The sequence below is a fragment of the Gossypium arboreum genome, chromosome 12 (genome assembly GCF_025698485.1).
Source record: "Gossypium arboreum isolate Shixiya-1 chromosome 12, ASM2569848v2, whole genome shotgun sequence".
Classification (NCBI taxonomy): Eukaryota; Viridiplantae; Streptophyta; class Magnoliopsida; order Malvales; family Malvaceae; genus Gossypium; species Gossypium arboreum.
The window spans coordinates 4,781,527-4,807,872 of NC_069081.1; the positions used below are offsets into that span (position 1 = coordinate 4,781,527).

The 26,346-nt window shown below is 32.3% G+C and overlaps 1 long non-coding RNA gene across 1 annotated transcript; it reads left to right on the forward strand.

The window, feature by feature from the left end:
- The first annotated feature begins 22,519 nt into the window (after positions 1–22,519).
- Positions 22,520–23,661, forward strand: LOC128285361 (uncharacterized). Its single transcript, XR_008275874.1, has 2 exons — positions 22,520–22,591; positions 23,426–23,661. It is a non-coding gene; the product is annotated as an uncharacterized LOC128285361 (long non-coding RNA).
- Positions 23,662–26,346: the final 2,685 nt, after the last annotated feature.

A 26,346-nucleotide genomic window follows, 5' to 3' on the forward strand; every position in this document is an offset into this window, starting at 1 on the left:
AACACCATTAATTTTAAATGTATCGCATAGTTCCAAAAAGTTTGCTAAGTGAGCGTTGGGATCTTCATCCTACAAACCATCAAACTGAACAAACTGTTGTATCATTTGAATCGTGTTAGGTTTCAGTTTAAAAGTATTTGCAACTACAACAGGTCTAACTATGCTTGATTCAGTTCCTGTTAAAAAAGGTTTAGCATAATCATACATAGTACGTGGAGCAGGATTTGATTAACTGCAATTGCAAGAGGTAGCTGATTGTCTTAGTTTTCAGCAATCTCTTCGGTTGGGGGTTGAGTATCGTCCTCTTACGCGTTCTCTGTGTATCTTAAGCTTCGCTTTATTTCTCTTTGGTATCTACGAACTGTGCGATCGATTTCTTCATTAAAGAGTAGTGGTCCTGACGGGTTTCTTCTAGTCATAAACTATAAAACCTGCCAAGAGAAAGAAAAAGTAAATTAATAAATAATAAAAAATTAAATTAAATTAAATTGCAAGAAAAATAAATGGCTAAAGTAATAAAAATTGAGCGTTCCTAATATCTTAGTTCCCCGGCAACGGCGCCAAAAACTTAATCACGATTTTCGTGTAACAGGTTTTAAATATTTATAATGAATTGTTCTTGAAACTAACTATTATCACAATGTAGGCAAGTGTACCTATCGAACAGTAGTATAGTTTTAGCAAGACCGGATTGTCGAACCCAAAGGAACTAAAAGTACTAGTAATGACCGTCTTTTTATTATCTAGCCTTAGAATAAAGAGGTTTTATTTTAACTAACTAATTATCTAAACTAAGAATTCACAGAAAGTAGAATTGGGGGATTACTTTTGGAAAACGATTGAATTAAGACAATACCAAAGGAAAAATTCACCTAGACTTTACTTGTTATTCTGGCTCCGAATTGGATGATTTATTCATTCAATTTGTTCCGTCGAGATCCCTAAGTTATGTTATTATCCCTATTCAAGACTAATAACGTCTAATCCCTAGATTGAATAACCGAGACTTTTCTCTAATTAACACTCTAGGGTTGCATTAACTCCATCTATAGATCCCCCTATTAGGTTTCACCCTAATCCGGCAAAATCTTGTCACCCTATCTCTAGACGCGCAATCAACTCCGCTTAATTATGACAAATGTATTATTAGACAGGGTCTATTCCTCCTCTGAATAAGAGCTTATCTTGAATCAGTATCCTGGGATATCAAAATAAGAATTAAGAACACATAATTAAGAACATGTTAAATATTTATCATACAATTCATAAAATAATAACAAAATTCATTTTAGGTTTCATTCCCCTTAGGTATTTAGGGGATTTAGTTCGTAACTATAAAGGAAAACATCTCAGAAGAATAACGAATACAAAACATTAAGAAAACCCAAAACTCCTGAAGGGAAATTGAGGGGAGATCTTCAGTCTTGATGATGAATCTGACTTCTGAGATGGAACAATCGGCTTTCTTCGAGTAATTCCTTCCTCCCTCTCCGTGCCTCCTTTTTCTTCCTCCTCTAGGGCGTATTTATAGGCTTTGGAGTGCCTAAGAACCATCGAAATTAGCCTTTTTCGAACTGGACTCAACTTGGGCTTGGCAGGGACACGCCCGTGTGAGATTACTTCAGGTCGTGCTCGAGCCTGTTAAATAGGCACGACCATGTGGTCCACCCGTGTGAGTCGTGCTTCGATTCTGCCAAATTGATACGGCCGTGTAGTCTGCCCGTGTGAGGAGGTCCAGGCCATGTTGAATTCGTACTTTGGCCCATTTTCTCTATTTTTGGCCCGTTTTTCGTTCCTTTCGGTCTCCTATGCTCTCCTAAGTATAAAACATGAAATTAAGGCATTAGGAGCATCGAATTCACCAATTCTAAGGGAAAATCATCCATAAAACGTGTTAAACATGGGGTAAAAATATGTATAAATTACGGTTTATTAATGTGTCTCTTAATAAGGAAATGGCACACTTTAAACATTCAGCTGGCGTGTACGAAAGTTCATCGAATACCCGAATAGTGTTTTCAAGCCAAAATTCAGCTTGCACGAGATCATCATCAATGGTAGCTCTGAACTCTTCAACCCCGTGTTTTCGGATTTTATCTACTGGTGTCTTATTCAATCGTTGAAGTTCCACAACTTGAGAAGCTATAGGGACCAGTTGAGGAGTAGGTGGGGGTGGAGGTTGTTGAGCAGCTGAATTGGTTCTAACAAATTGTGTGAACCATTCGTTCATCATTTGAAAAAAATCTTCTTTAGCCTCTTCCCCGTGACTACTCGACACAAGTCTAGAATCAGACGACGCTGTCCCTTGAGTAGGAGCTGGCGCATTACTCTCTACATCGTCAGCTACAGCTCGATCGGGATCCATTTACTATACGAAAACACATTTTAAATTGTTAAGATTCATCACACTATCACAATTTATATATGGCATGTATAGCTAGACTCTCACGCACGCTACGATAGCCTGAGAATCGACTAAACTGTAACTCTGATACCAACAAATGTAACATCCCTCACCCATATTTAACCCCGAAATAGGGTTGCAGAGTATTACCGTACTTAGAAACAATTAAACATTCACTTTGCATACATTTTCACATTTCATGTAATTATCATTCAATCTCAATCAATATGTCCCTAATACGAGCCTACGAGGCCTAAAACATGCATTAGAAGTGATTCGGGACTAAACCGACAACTTTGAAAACTCATAGAACACTTAGAAAATTTTTTCAAAAATAAGGGACACACGCTCGTGTGGCCCGGCCGTGTCTCTCAAATGGGAGCACATGTCACAAGCCCATGTTACAAGCCGTGTAGACATTCGGAATGGGAGCACATGGCCATGTCCCTACCCGTGTTTGACCTAGTGTAACTCTCTGACTTGGGTCACACGGCCAACACACACGCCTGTGTGGCTAGCCCATGTGCCCTAAAAATGGTCATACATGCCCGTGTGCTAGACCGTTTGCTAGGCTATGCCAAACCTGTAGGGTTTACTGACTTATGCCACACGGCCAAGTTACACGCCCGTGTGTGAGGCCGTGTGGAGTATACTGACTTGGTTTCAAATTCAACACTAGGGGACACACGACCATGTAACATGACCGTGTGTCGCACACGGCTAAGACACATGACTGTGTTGCTGCCCGTGTGGACTAAAATAAGCTATTTACCAAGCCAATTTGCCACCTAAACTTAGGCACACCTACACAACTCATATGGCACAAAACTTAACTTCAATAGACATATAATTTAATTCCAAATCAAGCATAATTTATACCATTTCCAACACCAACTAATACAAAACATAAATACCACATTATGCCATCTAAGTTCATATCAATCTTTATCTTCTCAAATCATCAAAATGACCATTAACAAATATGCATCATTTGATCTATTCTCTCAAGCATATCAACCATTCAAAACTTGACTATTAGATAACTATAATGCTAATTATCCATAAGCATAACATGTCCAACATTTAAAACATCACACAAGTCATATACACTTATATAAATACATGATTCAAGCATACCAAAGCAATCCAAAATAAGCCATCACTCATGGCTATATATACAAACCAAAATATAAACATTTACAAGTCAATTCTAATGGCCAAAATCATTATCAACTTATAATCAACATGACCACAACCCTATACATGCCATATAACCAAAACATAAGCTTAAAAGTACCAAATTGATAGCTTGATAGTATGATGAAGTCTCCGATGATCCTCGAATCCGAGCTAGATTAGAAATCACTATAAAATACGAAAAAATAAACAATGTAAGCTATAAAGCTTAGTAAGTTCGTATGAAAAAATTAAACAAATTTCACCATTCATTTACATTTTCAAATAAGTAACTCAAATTGCATCAAAACATTAAACATCAAGTTAACATGAAATTAACCACATAGTTTACCATAAGCTCAAAACTTCCTTTGATTCATTGCTCAAATAGTTTTCCGTACATACCTGTATCGATACGTATCTATTTCTCACCAATTTCCATCTTCAGTATACCCGTTGAACCATTCAGAATAGAAGTTGGATACTTAAGAGTCTCGCACATTAAGTGCTCATATCATGGCCCAAAGCTAACTCAATGTATCTCGCACCAGAAGTGCTAATATCATGGCCCGAAGCCAAATCAATAAGATTCACACTCGAAGTGCTGATATCATGGCCCGAAGCCAAATCAAAGTAACTCACACCCGAAGTGCCGATATAATGGCCCGAAGCTAAATCAAAGTATCCCTTAATGAATCTATTCCTAAGGTTCAATCGGGAGTTTCAAAGCCGAATCGTCGTCAAATGTATCCATAAAGTCAAATTCACAATTCATACAATATCAAAGCATTTAAAACATAATTATATCAATTCTTATTATATACGAACTTACCTCAAATGTAAAAACGGCTAAACGGGTCAATTATTCCGTAACCTTGTTATTTCCCTGATCTAAGTTCGTATTTCACTTTTCTTGATCTATATGTAATCAAAATTAGCTTATTTAATTATATCTCTATTCAATTTAGTCCAAAATTCGCATTAAAGCACATTTACACTTTTGCTCCTAATATTTCAACAATTTTACAATTTAGTCCCTAGGCTCGTAAAATAAAATTCACTCAATTTCATCACAACCCAAGCCTAGTTGAATATTTATCATGCTTATAGCAGCCTAAAATTTTCATTTATTTCACATTTTAACCCCTAAATTTACACATTTCACAATTTAGCCCCTAATTTGTATTTTTATTAAAAATCACTTAAAAAAACTTATATATCTATCAACAAGCATTCATAATCTATCAAGAAACTTCAAAATACATGCTTATTCATCAATGGAAACATTCAAATTCTTTAAAAAATTTGCAAAATAGTCCCTGGGATAGCCAGACCTAGTTGCAACGATCTCAAAAACATAAAAATTATTAAAAACGGGACAAAATACATACCATTTTAGCCAAATGAAGTAGTCAAAACTTTGAAACCTTTAAAATGGCTTTTCTACACCCTAATTTTGGTTAGAAGAAGAAGATAATGAAGAAAATGGCTTTTGGTTTTATTAAATTATCATTTATTAATTAATTTACCTATTTAACCTTAATTAAAAACCATAAAAATACATGATAATATGTCCATATATGTCCACCCTTCTTAATAATGGTATAATTAAAACATAAGGACCTCCACTTTAAAGTTCCATAGCTATTAGACACCTTGAGCTAATAGAACATCACTTTTGCATTTTACGTGATTTAGTCCTTTTCACTGAATTAAGCATTCAAATGATAAAATTTCTTAACGAAATTTTCACACAATTATACTATCATGCTGTAGACACTAAAATAATAAAATAATTATTTCAAATTCAGATTTGTGGCCTCGAAACCACTGTTTCGATTTGACTAAAAATGGGTTGTTACACTTCTTCCCTTGTTACTCGAGCCTCATTGGTCAATACAACATAACAACCATTTCAGAATCCAATTGAGACCATTCATTATAATAAAAGCCATATCTCTTTGCATACATTGGCCATATAAATGGTTATCTATCGTTTTACCTAAAACAGAATACATAGGCCATATAAATGGTTATCTATTGTTTTACCTAAAACATAATACATAGGCCATATAAATGGTTATCTATCGCTTTACCTAAAATAAAACAAAATTTAAAATTAACTAAAATCATTAAATACCTTTTTTTTCTTAATTCTGATAATATAAAGATATTAGAAAGCTTACCAGCTTACAAGATTTTCAATTTCTAAGACTTAGACCTCAACATCTCCCCTTCATGCACGAATGTCTTAAATCTTCTCTTTTTCATAACAAATCAGAGAAAAGAAGAAGAAGAAGAGAAGAAAAATAAAAGAATTATCCTTGGAGAAGAATACCTCTCCTAAATATATATATATAGTCCCTTCAGCCCCTTTCACCAAAACCAATTCATAACCACCTTGAAATACCTTAATCATCATGTCTCCACTAAGAAACTATCTAGTTCAAAAGAAATCAGATTACAGTTGGAATCCAACATTTCTCGACCAGCTCGAAACTTGTCATTATTTACAAAAGAACCCACCAGATTGGAAAACTTTTTAATTAGATCCACAAATCCCTTTTGCAACTTGAGACTTAACGAATTCGGGTGTAATAAAGGTTTTGGAAACAACAAAGCTAAGTGTGCTAATACTTTCAATAAGAAACATAAATATTTACACTATCTTAGAATGAGGAAAAATCCTAGAATGAGAGCATTGATGATGAAGATTGGGTAAGTAATTATTTAGCATTTAGATGTACTATTAAATCTGATGCTGCAACAGGATCTATGACAATTGATTTAGATAGTAACAAAGATCCTATTAAGAGTTTGAAGGAAGCTTACAAAATGATGCTAGGTAATTGGAATATGTTAAGTTAATTAAACAATGCCTTGAAATAGAGAATGCTAGAATCAAATAAAAGAATCTTAAACTTGTGAAGGATGTCAAAGAAAAAGATGTTGTGATTTGTCAAACTTAAGAAGGCTAATATGGAGCTTAATAAGGTTGTCAAAGAGAATGATGAAATATGCAAAGCTGAGTGCTACCAAATAAAAATAAAATGCTACCAAGGTTGTTCCTAAGAATTTTAAAGTTCAAAGTATGAAACTAGATGAAATATTGGCCTTTGGAAGAGTCAAAACTAATCATAATGTCTTAAAATACAGTACTAAAAGTTTTTCTCCTACTATTTTGTAAGTCTAAAGAATATGTTGTTCCTCCCCTGAAAATAAGTGAAAGAATAATAAAAAACATGTTTGTCACCATTTTGGAAAGGTTGAGCATATTAGGTCTCATTGCTACAAATTAATAAATAATCAGAAATGGATAAGAATCAGAGTTGCTCAATGTAACACCCTTAACCCGTATTTATCATTGGAATAGGGTTACAAAGAATTACCATAAAAACATAACTTATAATCATTCTTTTCTAAACATTTCATAAATAATATCATAGTCCATTCGAGCACATACATATCATCTTTTATTTGAGCCCTCGAGGCCTTAGAAACACTTTAAAAACGATTCGGCCATTTGGCCAGGTTGTGCGACTCATACAGTTGAGACATACGTCCATGTCTCAATCCATATAACAATCAAAATACGGACATACGACCGTGTCTCAGCCCGTGTCCGTGCTCGTGTAACTCTTTAACTCAGGTTACACAGCGAAGCCACACGCCCGTGTGTCAAGCCATGTACCTTTCAAAATAGCAACCTTTAAACCCTACAAGGGACACACGGCTGTGTCACTTGGCCATGTGTCATACACAACTGAGACACACGCCCGTGTCTTAGGCCGTACGGACAAGAAAATGGCCAAAATCAAGTCATTTCTCTCACCCTTTAAAACATGAACCTACAAGCCACTTGCACATATACACAAGGCCTTAAAACATACCCAAATCATGCATAAAATAACCAAATCTTTATACCAAATGTCCATACAACCAATATGCCAAAAGACACCTATCATAACGTTGCCTACATAAGAGTACGGAGGCCTAGTAAGCAAAGCTAGACACAGAGAGCCTAAATTAACGTAGAGTCACCACTAACCAATTAAGGCTAGGTTGGTTAGCCACCTATCATTTAAAAGTTTAGATTTAATACTACTGAAAATTCCTAAAAGTTTAGACTCGACCTCATCACCAAATTCCGGGTTCAGGAGTACAGTTACGTGTGGAGAAGGTTATAGCACCCCCACAACGCCTATCCGAGGATAGTCCTACAAGGTCTTAGGAGCTAGGTTTTTTTATTTAAGCATATTAATATCTTAATCTAGGCTAAAATCTTATAGAAATCTTAAATAAAAACTCTAAAGAAAATGCCTCCGATTTACTTGTAACACCTACTTAACTAACTTCATGTCAATATTTATAGGATGGAAAAATGACCTGAAGTTCCCTCTTTTAAAACAAATAGTAATAAAATAGGAAAATTAATTAAATTGACTAAAGTTAATGAAAAGTCAAATCTCTTTCAAAAAGAGCAATAATGAAAAGAAAACTTAACTAAATGAAATAAATAAGACCTTGACATGATGATAATAATAACAATAATACGCCTTATTCATAATACAATAAAAGAATCAAAGTAACATAAATAAAAAATATTAAAATGTATGTAAGGGAATGTGTAAAAAACATATATATAAGTGGACATGAAAATAAATAAAGACGAAATAAGAATAAATAAAAATTATACAAGTGTGAATAAATATAAAACATTAAAATAAAGTGCATAATTAACATTAAATATATAAGGTATAAATGCAAATGAAAGGAAGATATAAGTGTAAATAATTTATTAAAGATAAAAACAAAATGACATAGTTTGATTTTGGGACTAAAAGATAAAAAAATGTGGAAGACAGGGGACTGATGTAGTAGTTAATTTGCTTTTAATTTTTAAATTTCAGATTAAATCGAAGGTTTGAATAAACAAAAAGGTTAATGGTGTAAATATGCCAGAGAGTGAGGGCCGTGATGCAACAAATGGGGTATTTTTTTGTAAATTTAAAAAGTAAGGTGTGAGAATAAATTACCCATTCTTGGCACCTATAAATGAAAAAAAAATTCATTTTTTTATTTTAACCTCATTTTTTTCCAAAAAAAAAAAAACTCTTCCTCTTTCTCTTTCTCCTTCTATGTTGGTCATGGCTCCACCATCGGAGAACCCAACGGCTCTCTAGCCTTCGGTGGTGGAGCCGTGGTACTGATGGTGGAATTTTTTTTGGCAAAATCAAAGTTTTCTTTTAAAAATTACTATATTTCTTAAAAATCAAAACTTTATTTTAAAATAGTTGAAAAAGATCAAAACTTTGTTTTAAAAATTTAAAATTTTTCTTAAAATGACTAAAAAATAGAATTTTATTTTAAAAATCTAAATTTTCTTTTTTAAAAATCACTATTTTTCTTAAAAATCTAAAATTTATTTTGAAATAATTGAAAAAGATCAAAACTTTGTTTTAAGAATTAAATTTCCTTTAATATGACTAAAAATCATATTTTTATTTTAAAAATCTAAACTTTTTCTTTTTTTAAAAAAAAATTCCCAAGATCAAGCCTCTTTTTTTTTTTAAATAAAAAAACTCATTTATTTTAAAAATGGGAAGGGAAAAAATGAGATTTTTGGGGCTCCTAAGGGCGGAGGACCGACATTTCGATAATGCAAAATTGATCCCTCAAGATATCTATATGGCAAAAATAAAAAAGAAAAAAAAAAGAAAATAGAATGCTTGTTGTTTTTTTTTTTACCTTTTTTTTTAAGAACAAAATATGAAACGTCTCCATTTTCTTTCTTTCATTTTATTTCATATATATATTATTTTTAATCTTGTTTATTTATAAAAATGATAATAATTGTAGTAGTAGTAGTAGTAGTAGTAGTAGTAGTAGTGATGATAATAATAATAATTTGGGCCCTTGACAGGCCCAAAAGAAAAGAAAAGAAAGAAAAGAAAAAGAAAAATAAAGGTCTCAAATTGACCAAAATCGGGTGGGCTTCGAACGGCCCAAGAGAGAACATAAATTTAAATGGGCTTCCAATTGGCCTCTGTAACAGCCCATTTTTAGTCAAATCGGAATAACGGTGGACCACAAATTCAAGGTTGAAAAATTATTTTAATATTATTTTAAATATTTACAGCATGATAGTATGTATGTGTGAAAGTTTTGTAAAGAAATTTTTCTGTTTGAATGGTTAATTCGATAAAAAGGACTAAATTGCATAAAGCGTAAAACTTGAGTTCTATTAGTTAAAGGTATTAAATAGCTATAGATCATTAAAGTAGAAGTCCTTATGTTGTAATTAGACCATAATTAAATTGACTGGACATTAATTGGCATAATATCATGATATTTGGTGGTTTTTAATTAAGGTTAATGTTGTAATTTAGTAATAAAGGCTAATAAAACAAAAGAAATAAATATATCATCTTTATTATTAAGATACCACCACCGAATATTTATAATAAGAACAACCATAGAAGCTTGAATATTTGGCCAAGCTATTTTGTTCAATTAAGATCAAGAAAAGCAGAATACGAACTTGGATCGGGGAAAAGATAAAGTTATCGACTAATCGACTCGATTCACTATTTTTGTATCCGATGTAAGTTCGTATGTATTAAGCATTGTAATAATGATGCTTTAGTGCTTTGATATTTTATAAATTGTATATACGGGACTACAGATATGTTCGATGACAAATTGGTTATTTGTGGCACTTAGTGTGCGATACGACATAGCTTCGACTATATATGACACTTAGTGTGCAATTCAACATAGCTTTGGCTATATATGGCACTTAGTGTGTGATTTGAGATAGATTTAGCTATGTACGGCACTTAGTGTGTGAGATATCGAGTATGGCACTTAGTGTGTGAGACATTGAGTATTCAACGAAATTCCGTGTATGTATGAACTTGTTATGGATTAGTACAGGTATGGGCATATATGTTATGAACTTAAACTCAAAGAAGTTACAAAGTTTGTATATAAGCTTATGAATAAGTAGTTGAAAGGTTTGTTAGTAACCACAAAGTACATGGTAATATGTTTAGATTGATGAATGTTGTATTTGTGATTAGTTAAGTTTATATCATACGAGTTTACTAAGCTATGAAGCTTACTTTGTGTTATTTTTCTATGTTTTATAGTGAATCAAGGCTACCTCGGATCCGGGAGTCGTTGGGAACATCATCACACTATCAAACATCTAAATTGATACTTTTGGATTATATATTTTTGGCATATGGCATGTATAGGCTAGATGTAATATTTTGGTTATGATTATAGTCATGAGATTTGGCTTGTAAATTGTATATGTTTTGGTTTGTATAAATAGCCATGAGTGATAGTTTCTTTTGGTATGTTTGGTATGAATGTGGTTATGGTTTTATAGTTTTTCAAATGGTTAATTGATTGTGGAGTATAAATGCTTTAGAAATGCCTTGATGAGGTATGATTTTAGATGTTGTGTGCTTATTTATAAGGAAGTTATGTAACACCCTAAACCCGGCCTAGATGTTATGGCTGAATCTGGCGACATCACATGAGAGTGTTTTAACTAAACCATTTTGATTCATAAACCATGCTATTTGTTGTCTTTTACTTAGTCGTAAGTCATGAAGAAAAAGTCATATTGTTTTGAAAACATTTCTTTATCGCGGAAGTGTTTGAAACTCAATTGCTGATTATCATCTTGAGAACTCATTCTTATTTATGAAAATTCTTGGTTTATTTTAGGAAAATTATAATATTGATATTGTATTTTATAATCCACATCCACAGTTCAAAACCCAATTAAAATCCAAAATCACACCAACCCTCAACAAATAATAAATAAACCAAAGTAAATGTCATAACCAAAATGTATGCGGACGTGGTCACCGTCGAGTCTTCCTCCGCATCGATCCACCTACTGCTGGGGATTACCTGAACAGATAAATAAATAAAGGGGTGAGTTTTCACAACTTAGTATGTACACCCCCACAATATAGCATGCTAGCAAATAGATAACAGGATACAGTCATACTTTGGGCCTGGGCCCTAACAGGATCATTGTCAGATATAGTCTTAGGGCTTCAGCCCATCTCAGATATAGCATGCAAAACAAATCAAAACAACAGAATATGCCCACCAACCCTACACACCAACTCCGTCCAACTCAACACACCATGTGGGGATAAAATCGACCCACCCACTCCTGCACACCATATATGGGGATACAATCGTCCCATCCATCGCTACAAATCATAAGGTACAGCAATGCAGCACATATCATAAATATGCAGCGTAACTGCCAGATATTAGGCTCATGAAGCCCTACTGATACTCCCTTCTCTTTATCAAACCCACCCTGATGCAATGCATCATACAAATATGGCATGTTATAATACAGACAAATGGGTTATAAATTTATTTTCGGAACAGATCAGATAATCATGCCAGGTATAAAATGCTTAAACATACATCACAAATTAAGAGTCTAGATAAGGCTTATCAACCCTACGATAGGTCACAGTCAACTCGGGTGACCCGTGCAACCTTACAGAACATTTCTAACAAATTGGGCTCACACGTTCATGTGCCCTGCCTGTGTGGGCCCATACGCCTCTGTGGTCCACACGGCCCATTTGCCTGAGCCCGTGCCTCGCACACGGCCTACAAGCCATCACACGCCCGTGTCCGTCATGCCCGTGTGGCATGCACACGGCCTAGCTCCAATCACACGGTCGTGTCTCGCCACACGGCCTGTCCATATGCCCATGTGGCGTCGATAGTAGCGTTTTTGGCTTTCGTCAAAATACGATTTCAGATCGATTAGAGTACACACCTGGTTCCGATTGAAGCCTAACGCAATCTCGAACACTCCAGAACCTATTATTGAACAGTATTTCACCCTTTTAATCACTTAATTTGAGTTACTAAGAAACAAGAAAATTCCGAAAGTTATCGACAACGTTACCTTATACGCTAAACGGCGATTCCTCATTGTGTAGAACGTTGATTAATGATCCACAGAACCTTGGTTATCCCCTAAACAGAAAATCAAATCCTTCTTAAACAATCTCCAAAAGAAACCCTATAATTTATCAAAACCATACTTACCAAGCCGACGGAACCTACTAGCAGTACGCCAAACTAATCGAAAGAAAGAAAAATTGAGGAGAAGGAAAAGAAGTAAATCTCGGCAGCAGGGGTTTTGGAAAAAGAAGAAGACGCAGAGAGAAAAAAGAAAAGAAAGACAACAGGTTAGGCAACACCTGATAAACCCTACCCCCACTTTAGTACTTTAATCTAACTCAAACGTCCGCACGGCTTGTCAATAAAATTAATGCCACACCCACGACTCGAACTCGGAATCTCAGGCATAATTCCTTGCCACTTAACCACTAGACTAGTAGGCCCATTCATTAAGTTCCTACTAATAAATTCTTATAAGCCCACTAACAAAAAGTCAGGCTTTATTCAAATAAAACCAAAATTTAGCCCAAGTTAAAACTTGAACTTGGGACTTCCCAAACACACCCCAGAGTACATAAACACTTAAACCAATGTTTATTTTATGCAAAAATAACACAAAAAAATGTCCTGATATTTCCATGCTCAACAACCACAAAAGCTGAATTTACAGAAATTTGAGGCGTTACAAGTTATATGAGTGTGAATTATGGTAAACGAACTATATAGATTGATATTGTTTTGGCATGTATTTGGCTAAATAAATGGTAGTGATTTGAGATTTGAAATAGATGAAATTATAATGGCATGAATTGTGCATTTGGTTGATGATTTTGGTTGCCTAGTTGTATGATGAAATGGTACCATTTTGGTTGTTTAGGTGAGCATGAATAAGGGTGGCAAATTGGCCTTGCAAATGGCCTATTTTTGTTCACACGGGCAGAGACACGGGCATGTGTCTCAGTCATGTGTGATACACGGTCATATTACACGGCCGTGTGTCCCCTGGTGATGAAATTGAATTAAAGTCAGTATGCTCTACACGGTCTCATACAAGGGCGTGTGACTGGCCGTGTGGTACAAGTCAGTATACTTCCTAATTGGCACATAGCCTAGCATAAGGAAGTGTGACTTGGTCGTGTTGCACAAATCAGTATACCCTACAGTTTTGGTAAGGCACGGCCTAGCACACGGGCGTGTGTAGTCACTTCAAAGGGCACACGGGCTAGACACATGTGCGTGTGGTTAGCCGTGTAACCCAAGTTAGTATGTATGCCCTATTTCTACATGGGCGTGTCTGGAGCCGTGTGAGGCACATGGCCTGTTCACATAGGGTGTGTGACCCCTGTATGGTTGAAATTTTTCTAAGTTTTCCAAAATTTTCATATGTTATCAGTTTAGTCCCGAACCACTTCTGAAGCATGTTTAAGGCCTCGTAGGCCTTTATAAGGGACAATGTGATTGTGTTGAATGATTTATGTGAATGACTACTTTATGCTTAATAAATGTATGTTATTTGTTGTGAATTGATCAATAATACCTCGTAACCCTACTCCGGCGACAGATACGGGTTAAGGGTGTTACAGGCTCGGAAAAAATGAGTGTCTACAACACCTCATTCACAATTCATCAAACCTATCAAAACATGTGCATATTTATCCATTCATCAACCAATCACACCTAACCTATTTCCATACCAAACTTACCATATTTGACTACATTTATATCATTACCAGTAGTTCTTAACTACCTTAAAGCATAATCTATCTTGGCCACATTATAAACATACCAAAACATGGTTATTCCAAACATTCATCAATTTAACCATATTAACAACCACCAACAAAACATCAAAATACCATAAGTACCACAAATCCGAAGCAACATTACATGCCATAAATGTTACTAAACATTGCCATTATAACCTTGACTAAAACATCAAAATCTACCAATATAATCGTTGAATAATGTGATAGATCTCTTACGAGCTTCCAACCCAATCGAGCTTTCGATAATATGTAAAGTAAGAGAAAGATGACTACATAAGTAATGAATGCTTAGTAAGCTTGTATAAACTTTAAACATAACATTTCATTTTAATAATGAACTTTATAATTCATAAATAAACCTATACCAATGCTTCAAGATTTATCAAACTATACAACTATCAACTCACAAATGAATAGGTTCATTAACATCCCGAATACTTTCCATTTATAACATAGTAAGGACTTATAATCTGAATTACATAATCATCAACCTTTTCTTAAAACAGTGAAACATTTCATTTACTTTCTTATCATTCCATTTACTTAACATAAGCTTAATTACGTCCAATTAATGAATTAGTGTATTTATTCATAACATAAGTAAACTTACATATATCATAAGTAAACTTCTTCCTTACAAGTAAGTCCTTTAACTCAACAATCCTTTTAATTCCATTATATTTCCTCTCAACTATGAACTTATCATTTCATTATCTATTCTCATTTGTTTTATTTGCATAACACACAATACATAAACATCAACCATAACCACAAGCTAGTGCATTTAAACATATCTCTTTTGGAATAAACTACATGATAAACGATTTCATAACAAATTACATCTTTTGATTTATACTAACTTTTCATGAACATAAGCATATTACCATTTGAACACTTACCATTTCAATGTATTTCATTAATGCTAAGCATGATATAATCCAATCATAAGTTTGACACAAGCCTAAGCATCATCCACAACACATGTTAGAGCATCGACATATAAATCACTTGAAATAACAAAAGGTAAGTCATATACATGAACAACATCATTTGAAATCATCAACTTCATGAACATAAATCATCAATTTCATGAACATAAACATACTTTCATTGAATATTACCTTACCAAGATTTTCAATTCGAAGAAAGACTTATGGATAGGAGCACATCGTCAGTCCAACCATAACACGCTAGGTACTCATATGAGCCAATCCCTCCAAAACACATCAAATGCTCACAAGATCTAGTCTAATCGTAACATGCCAGTGCTCATAAGAGCTAATCCAACCGAAACACGCCAATGCTCATAAGAGTTAGTCCAACCAAAACATGCCAATGCTCATAAGAGTTGGTCCAACCGAAACACGCCAAACAAAGAGTATAACACGAGAGGTTGCAACAAATTTTGAACCTCAGTTTACTCGAGAAATAAATATATACATCCTTCTAAACCATCTCGACTCCAATCCCCCACAACACATCATATCATGATTGTACTCTATCCTGTGTTCAATCAAATTCAATAACATATCTCAAATATTATTTCATCAACAACAATTAAATATATCATTTGTACCATATAAATTATTCAAAAATTCATATAAATGTTAAATTTTAAACCCTACGAACTTACCTGGCTAAATTTGCAGAAATGTCAAAGTATAGGGGCTCTTTGATAATTTTTCATTCTTCTCGATTTTTCACTTGATCTTGATCTAAATTAATAATGTCATTAAATTCATTAATTTAAATAGTAAAACAATTTATTTTATGCAATTTTGTCTTTTTTACATTTTTACAAAATTACCCCTAACATTTACTTTTATTCAATTTAGTCCCTAAGCCTAAAACATGCAAATTAACCATTTTTATTCAAATGCATGCCAACCGAATATTGATAGACTCCATTTCAGCCCATTTTTACAACAATTTCACATCTAGTCTTGAACTATTACTATTTTAATAATTTAGTGCCTAATTAGCAAATTCATCAGAAATCACTTAACAAAATACTTTTAAATACCAAAGAACAATTCAAATTCATCATTTAACATCTAAAATCACAAAAAATCATCAATTAAAACATTCAAAATCTTTAAAAGTTTCAAAAATGAAGGTACAAGTTAGCTGGACTTAGTTGCAACAATCTCAAAAACATAAAAAAAATTTTATTAGAAACGGGTGAAAAAGAGCTTACCATGCAAGGATTTAAGCATAGCCGAATCTTGAATATACTTCCATGGAGATTTGGTGAAGAACAAGGCAAAACTGGAGAAGAAACATTATGTTTTCATATTTTTAATCTTTTCTTTTCTTTATTTTAATAATAAAAATAACATATAAACATATAAATTTAAAAGAATTTAAAGCTTTAACCATCCACCATTTTAAAAATGGGCAATTTATCCATTAAGGTTATCCAATTATGTTTCTTTAATCAACTAACACCTTTAAACTAATAGCGATTGAGTTTTTCAACTATTACGATTTAGTCATTTTTGCTTAATTAACTATCTAAACATTAAAATTCCTTAACGAAACTTTAATACAAACTTAATAACACTCCGAATATATTTATAAAAATATTTACAGCTTGTTTATAGAAACGAGGTCTCGATACCTCATTTTCTAAAACCATTTGACCTTAGGGTCATACTACTTGAACATATTTGTTCTTCTATTTAACCAAAAATCATTAAACCAAATTTTATTATCACACCATATATTATTTGTAAATATTAAATAGTAATATTTACGGACTCACATGTCAGATTTGTGCTCCAAAACCACTATTCTGACACCACAGAAAAATGGGTTGTTACACTAAATCCCATGTTGCAACATCTTAAAGAACAATGCTTCAGAAGCAACATGTATGCAGCAAGAAAGAAGGCAAATTGATATGTCTTTATTATGGAATGGTTGGTCATATCAAGCCATATTGTTGCAAAATGTTAAATGATTATGGCTGGAGAAAGTTAGACTTATCAAACACAATGTTGCAACAACTATTTCAATAGTAAAATTCAACAAAACTATATTTAGGTAAGAAAAGATCAACCTCAGTTTAATTACGAAGATTAAAAAAAGATTTATGCTTGAGTGAGACATGAAGTTAAAACACATATAAACCACCATTGAAGATATATCAACCATCATGAATACTTTATCAAAGTTTCATGAAAAAGAACCTTATTGTTCCACTAAATATAACTATTATTATTGATGATGTAGCATTCCATCCAATCCCTTTGGAACAACTTGATGCAATTTGATAAGGGGTGAATAGAGTAAAGGGGGTAATAATTTTATATGATATTCATTTTGGTTTTAATGGTCACTTGAACTATGGTTTATATTTATGCTATGGTTAAATTATTTTTGTTTTTTAGATTATTAAACTTGTTTAGAAATCTTTTATCAAATTTGATTTATAACAATACCTAATAGTGAATGCAAATACTTGCTAAATGGAATATGAATTTATTATCAACCTTGTGCTGGCAATTTTTGGTGATTGAGTGACTGGACCTGTATATGACAAATATGATGTTGTAACATTTGATTCAACACTTTCTTTGACAAGTGTTGGAACTTGAAAGTTGATTTGAGTTCCATTAATGTTGACATTCATAGGTAAGAGGAAAAGAAGATAAAGGTGGAAGGCCTATTTTATGACTTAGAGAAGTCTATTTGGTGAAAGGAAGTTCTTTGGCATCTTTGCCAAAAAAAAAAAAGAGAGAAAAAATTGGCAGCAAATGGTAGACTACTCATAATTATGTTGGTGTTGTTTTGTTGGATCCTTATTTTCCTTTACTTTGGAACTTATTTTGTTGGATCCCTAATTTTTCTTTTTTTTCCCAATAAATAGTAAATGATATCTTTTCGTCAACGTTGCATGGTTAATGAGAAAATGTGGTCATGGGTCATTTGTCTAAGATGAATGATTTAATTATTATGTCATAATAATTGACATTTTCATGAAGGAAGATGAAATGGTTACCATAAAATAAGATCATATTGGGCCAATGGATTTAACCCAAAGATATAAAGAATATCTTATGAGTGTAACATACATATGACAAGGATACTAGACAAGCATACATTAAGTTCCTTTCGTAATGATATATAATAAGGGAGAATTCAATCATGGTACTTTAGTGGATTGACACCATGACAAAATATGTTGTAATTAATATACAAAGAGTCGAACTTAATTGAAAAATACTTGAGCCCTAATTATATATGTTCAATCAATCTTTCTGTTAACTCAACACAACCTTTTATAAATTGCATTTGAACCGGTACGTTGACTGAATGAAAAAAATAAGGAAATGAATAAATTGCATGTGTTACTATTCGCACTAAATACATTTTTCTCGTTAAGAACAAGTGATAATTTAGTGATTTAATGAATTTTCTTTAAATTATTATTTAATTGATTATAATTAAATAATTGAAGTCTAAAGCAAAATTAAATTATTTAGTCATCACAGCTTTTATGAAATAAGACAATTAAATTTATTTACTCATAGTTTATAGTATGATAAAGTCATCATGATTTTAATGGAATTAAAATTGGGTTGAGAAAATAATTTAATTGAGTGAATTAATTATATTTATTTTAATTAATTAAATAAATAATATTTTGGGAATAAAAATTGGTTATTGGATTGAATAAATTATATGAGTTGGTTTAAAAATCAGATAACACATAAAATTGTATCCAATACATAAATGAGTCTAGTAAGCCCATTTTACACATGATGAGCGGCAACCTTGGTATTCCTAGAAGCGTGTGCCACCCACCCTATGTAGTCCTAGTGTAACTTAGTATTTTTTATTAAAATATTATTTTGACACCTTTTGTTCAAGTAGAACTCTTGTGATTTTTCCTTATAAATAGATACTGTTTAGTCATAAACACTCCACTTTGAGCATAGTTACTTTGTGAAATTATAGTGAGATTTATTTTCCAAATAAATCCTATTTTTCATGAGAATTCGAGTTAAGTTTCTATCCCTTTGAGAGATTTAATTTTCTTACTGGAAAGTTAAAAGTTTTTATTGTGTGATATGTTCATGATATTAGAGCCCACTCTCTAAGTAAATCGACGGTTCGAGAATAGTAGAAAAGATCATGTTGGTTAAAAGTCGAGAAATGGTCAAATTGCTTAGTCGAAAACACATGTAATAAATTTGGTAAAGTTTGTTACTATAAGTAACACAAACTGTTGAGTTTTAGAAAGTTTTTTTTTTTTCAACTATGTTACAAGCTTGTTTTCAATATTAGAACTGTAAAAAAAATCTTGATACAAAACTTAATAGATCAGGATCTACATGTAAAATCATTAAGCATAAATCATGAATAAAACTAGATGCAGAAGCGCACCTGAATCTATTGATTCCTTAATTCTTTTTGGATGTTATGATTTTAATCTTCCAAATAAGCACACAAGAAATTTAGAGAAAAATTTTAACACTCCTAACTCGAATCCATCGCCGAAACAGGATTACAGAGCATTACCAGAGTTTACAGAACAAATAGACATGAATTTCACGTCATATTATATTCATATCAGAAATCAATCAAAATCATACATATTATCTTATATATGAGCCCTCAAGGCCAAAAATACATGTTAGAAACAAATCAGGACTAAATCAAGTACTCAAAGAATTTTTTAGAAAATATCAAAAATTTTCAAAGGTGCAGGAGACACACGCTCGTGTGGCTAGGCCGTGTGGCTCACACGGTCAAGAGACACGCCCGTGTTTCTTGCTGTGTCCATACACATCTAACTCTTTGACTTGGGTCACATGGTCTAGCCACAAACCCATGTGCTAGGTCATGTGAGCATTCAGTTTTGTGCAAATTAAAGATACAGGGGACACATGGCCGTGTCTCCTGGCCATGTGTCACACACGGCTGAGACACACGCCCGTGTCTCTGCCCGTGTGGACAAAAATAGGCCATTTTTCTAGCCATATTTCTCACCCAATTTGTCATCAATCTAAATCAACATTTTGGACATCAACAAGCCTTAACAAGGCATTCAAATCAAGCCAAAATCAATACTTAAACATGTAATACTATCACATACCAACAATATGCCCTCAGGCTCTTTAAATGGTAACATAACTCATATTAATCAAATAACCAATTTTACCTACATGACCAAATACATATATGCATAATTTACCAAATATACCTATTCAACCTAACCATCAATATACCTATAAGATTTCCATCATTCAACCATTTCAAACACACATCAAACATGATAAGGCCACTTACATACACATCAAAATTTATCCATCACAAGCCATTCAAATGGCTAGTTCCAACAAAACATTTATATGCCATCATTGGCCAAATTAACCTATACATACCATTTTAACCAAAATTAAATTACTAATTATACCGAAAAGGCTAATGGATAGTTTGAAGTTGCTCCGACCAGCTTCCAACCAAAATGAGCTTCCAAATTACTATAAAACATGGAAAATAACACAAATAAGCTTTTAAGCTTATTAAGTCCGTATAAAAAGGAAATTAACTTACCATTTAATCACATTTAAGGTAAGAATGCTAATATGACCAAACTAATTTGGCCAAAAGCCAAAACACAAATCCTCAACATGTTAGCCATGTAACACTTTCCATAACCAATAAACATGGATGTACATAATCACTAGGTAAGATTCAAATACACGTATCATCCATCTCATATTTCTGTAATAACCCAAATTCCCGAGCACCGGAAAAACGAGTCGTAGGGCCTCCGTCTTAGGAAATTAAGTCCGTAAATATTTATTAAAAATATTTATGAGGATAATTATGAGTTAAATTAGAGTTTAATTAAGTGAATTTAATTTAATTAAGACTGACTAAGTAAAAGGACCAAAATGAATAAAGTGTAAAAGTTGAATTATAGATTAAAAGAAAATAAAAAGGACCAAAATGGCAATTATGCCATTTGTCCTAAGTGAGGCGGCATAAACATAAAAATCTGAGATTTTTATGTGTTAAAATATATATTAAATTATTATTATTAAAAGTAAAGTAAATAAAAAGGAAATAACAGAAAAAGAAAGATAGAAAAGAACAGAGAAGCTCACGAAACAGAGAAAGAAAGGAAAGGAAGAAAGAAAAAAGAAAAATTGGAGAATTGAAGCTTGAAAGTTAAATTGGTAAGTTAATTAAGTCCTTTCCTTTCTAATTTTGGTAATTTTAAAGCTTTAGAGAAAGATTTTCTTGAATTCATGAGAAAATATTGAAAATTAATGAAGGTTTGATTAGGGTTTATGTTGAAGAAATGATGAAATTAGGGATTAATTTGATAAAATTCTGAATTTGAATTGAATTAGGGACTTAATTGTAAAACAAGCCATAAGTTTTGGGTTTTAGGAATTAAATTGAAAGAAATTCGGAATTATAGAAAAATGATGAAAATTTGATAGTTATATGAATATTTTGATGGAAATTGAATAGAAATAAGGTGTGAATTGGTGTTATAAACTTGGTTATTAGCATTTTACATCAAAACAGTTTTGGGAAGTAGCAATGGTTTGAATTTGAAAATTCACTAAAAATTGTAGGAATTGGATTAGAGGATGAATAAGATATGAAATTAAAGCTTATTGGGTCTAGTTTCTTATAGTGGAAACAGTGTAAGCAATGAATTTATGAATCAAGAGATATTTGAAATTTTGTAAGACTGGTTCAGGGTGATTTCGAGACACTCTGTTTTGACTTTGGAAAACCATTAAAAATTGTAAAAAACTTATTATGGAGTATAATTTATACGTGTGAACTCCTTAATGAATCTAGTTTTAAAAGAAATAAATAAGAACCTTATTCAAGTTCTATACAATGAGATAATTGATTTTTAGTAGAGAGAGGTCGGAACTGTCGAATGGAGTAACAGGGGAGTATTTAATGAATAAACTGTACTAATTGGATAGACCAAAAATTCTGAAAATTTTATGGTGAGAAGATATATGAGTATAGTTTCAAGGAAAATTTATGGATATTAATTTGGAGTTTCTTAGCTCAAGATATAAATAATTTAGTAACAATGACTCAAACAGACAGCTTAATGGTGAAATTATATATCTTAAAAAAAATGGTCAAATTTGCATGTTTATACTCATGAATTAAATTGGATTGTATTATATTAATTAATTATAATTATACTAATTTTCGTAGCAAACAAAGGAACCGAGGCATCCAATACAAAGGGGAAAGAGAAAGTAGTCGAGGAATAGCTCGAGGAAAATCGGTTTGTATTATCATAATTCAAAGTAATTATTATTGCATATTTAATTGTAATATATATATATATATATATATATATATATATATATGAATGTGCGTGAAAATGACTTCAATGTGAATTGTTGATTAGTTGTGATTACATTGAGAAATATAAGAGAATTGATTGAAATGTGAAAATGTTTCGGAAATGGAAATATGATCGAAACCCTATTAACTAGTCGGGCTTAGTGGATATAATTGGCATGCCATAGGATTGGAAGTGTTCAGAGATTCTTCGACCTCGAGTCGATGAGGCACTAGGTGTGCCATAGATTTACTTCGGATAGTTTCGATGAGGCTTTGGTAGCCACATTGCTTCGGCTTGGCCGATGAGGTACTTGGTGTGCCATAGATCTGATTTACTTCGAACTATCCGATGAGGCGTTGGTCGCCACTCTGGTGTGTTTGGTTGGATCCGCGTATCCACTTTGGTCCGAGTCAGGTTAATAGGGCCTATAAGTGAAATGAACAAATTTATCTGAATCTGATTATCTGAATTATCGAATGAAAGGTGAAAGAAAATGATGATACGAAATGTGAAAAGAAATTATGTTGTGAAGTTGAAAGCATGAACTTTATGTTTATGAATTATGTATACATGAAAGTGTTATGAATTAAGTGTTTACATGTTGGTGAAAATTTTATAATCATTTGAATGACATTAATATGACATGAATTGGCATATTCAATTGACTACTTGTGCATTTATGTTTTGAACTTGATTTGATGTTATGAATTGAATTGTGATAATACCACTGAGTATTTTCAATACTCAACGACGGTTGTTTTTCGTGCGCAGGTTAGGTAAAATAGAGTCCGGTTCTGCATTCAAAATCATCTCCGACTCCAGCTCATTTTGTGGTAAAAATCTTATCTTTTGGTAATGTGGCATGTACTAGGTTTTAGGTGGTCATTTGTATATATTTAATGTTTTGAATGTAAAAGATGGTGTATAAACTTTAAGGAGTTTGATGTATTAAGGGACAATTCCTAAGTTTATGAAATGAATGGTATATAGTTACATGTTATGTGGAAGTGAATTGGATTGGTTTGTATAATTGTGTTTAGTGTTTCAGGGAGGCATGTAGAGTTAGGATTCGAATCCTAACCCCACGAAAGATTCATATTAGGTCCGTAGAACCTCGATAAGGGTAATTAACCTTATTTTGAGTATAATTTTGTAGTTATTTCTGATTTGTAATAATAAAGTTTGTCTGTTTTCGGTAATGCCCTGTAACCCTATTTTGGGGACAGTTTGGGGTTAGAGGGTGTTACAATTTCAATATATCATGTAATATCAGTTCCATGTAATTCAAGTATATACGCGTAATTGTTCATTTTGAACTCATATTGTTTCATATCAGAAGTTTACCCGTTGAACCATTTAAAATATCGTTGGATACACAGGTAGTACACACAAAATGTACAAATCTGTAATCCGTCAATTCATGTACTTGTATGCTCATACTAACATGTAAATGGAAAGTTCTTTCAAGACATATAACGGGAAGCTCATGTGAGCAAAGTAACAGGAAGCTCATACAAGCTGTATATCAGAAAGCTCTTGCAAGCCAAATATCGAGAAGCTCATGAGAGCCAAGTATCGGAAAGCTCAAGAGAGCTATGGTGTGTCCGCAACACATACAGGATCACAACCATATTGGGAACCCTAATGACATGTCATTTGTATCCTTCGAATTTCTAAGGTTCAAACGGGACTCGATAATTATCGGATATGTGATCATAATTACACATGGCAATTTGTACAAATCACACAGAACAATATTCAATTTAAAACATTTAAATATAAAAATTAGTTACATGAACCTACCTTGATAAGTATATGTAGATACGAATGCTACTAATCCGATACTCTTTATTTGCCTCGATCTAACTCCATATTAGGTCTATCCATATCTATACGAATGAAATTAACTCAATTTAGTATAATTCCTGTTCAATTTAATCCAACACTCATCTTTTTTAAAATTACTATTTTACCCCTATACTTTAATTAATTACAATTTAGTCCCTGAGTTCGAAAAATAAAATTCATTCAATTCAATCCTTATTCAAGCCTAGTCAATTTTCATACATATCAATAGTAGCCCATGTATTTCACAAAATTTAGAATTTTTTCATAAATTTTTCATCTTTTCAATTTAGTCCCTAATTGATGATTTTATCAAAATTCTCTTTACAAAAGTTGTTTATCTAACAACAACCTTTCATTTTCTATCATAAAACTTCAAAATTCAATTATACTATCCATGGAAAAACCCTAATACTTTAACGATTTTGCAAATTAAACCCCGAGATAGTTAGATTAAGCTATTACGATCTTGGAAACATAAAAACTATTAAAATGTAACTAAAATACATACCTAATTAAGCCAAATAAGTTTGCTAGAACTCAAGCTTACATGGCTAGGGTTTCCATATTTTTATGAAAGATGATGAGAATGAATGATAATAATATTTATTTAATTCATTTATCATCATTATTTTATTAACTTTTCAAAATTAACCTTACTAATTTATTGAATAATCATTCTTATCTACTAACTACTCTAAATGGTCTATTTGCTATTTAAGGACCTCTAATTTTAAATTTCATAGCTATTTGATACTTTTAACTACTAGAATTCAATTTTCACACTTTATGCAATTTAGTCCTTTTTATCAAGTTAGGCATGTAAATGATAAAATTTCTTAATGAGATTTTCATATGATACTTCTATCATATTGTAGACCATAAAATAATATTAAAATAAATTTTCTTCCAACCTCGGATTTGTGGTCCCGAAACCACTGTTTCGATTTCACTAAAAACGAACTGTTAAAAATTGCTCTTTCTTTTCTAAAGATGAGATATTAGAAAAGTTACGTATGTATAATTTGGAGACCATAACCCTAATATATAGCTTTTTCACATTAACCCTAATTTCTAATGAGCTCATCATCAATTAGAAATTAGTTACTATAGTATCTACACATATTTTACCCATACTTTATTTAATAACTAAAGCCCAATAAACCTTAACCAAATTAGATCACTTTTAATTTGGGCTAATCTTTTATGACAGTAAATAATATGTAATTATACTTATTATATATGCGATGTCCATATTTTTCCAAAAATCTCCAGCTTGGACCACATATATATATCGATTACCTTATAATTACATGTTATTATATAACTTTAGAAGCTCAAAAACTTACTATCATATCCAAAAGGTATTCCGAATAATCTCGTCCATTAATTATATTAACTAGAACCAAGACGACTTCCGTTACATATATCATAACTAAATCTATGCCTAATCACGTATATTAACACAACCAAATAGCATAGATCAAGTATGGATGTGTAGTATGTAAATTACATGCAATATAATCCAAACATGTTTATTTCCAAATGAAAATTATATGCAATATGATCCAAACATGTCTATTTCCAACTGGTCCTCTTTAAACCTTTGTAAGATCAAAACTTACCAAAATCAGAGTGTAAATAAACCAAATAAACTTTATATCCATAAACTGAAACATAAAAGCATTTTAAAAAACAAACTCCTAAATATCCTCAAATGACATTACACCCATATGAGCAATATGCTCTTATCAAACCTTGGGTGTAGTCTATTAGTAAACGGGTCCGCAATCATAAAGTTTATCCCGATATGCTTTATTTGCACCTAACCACTCTGAACTTTTACT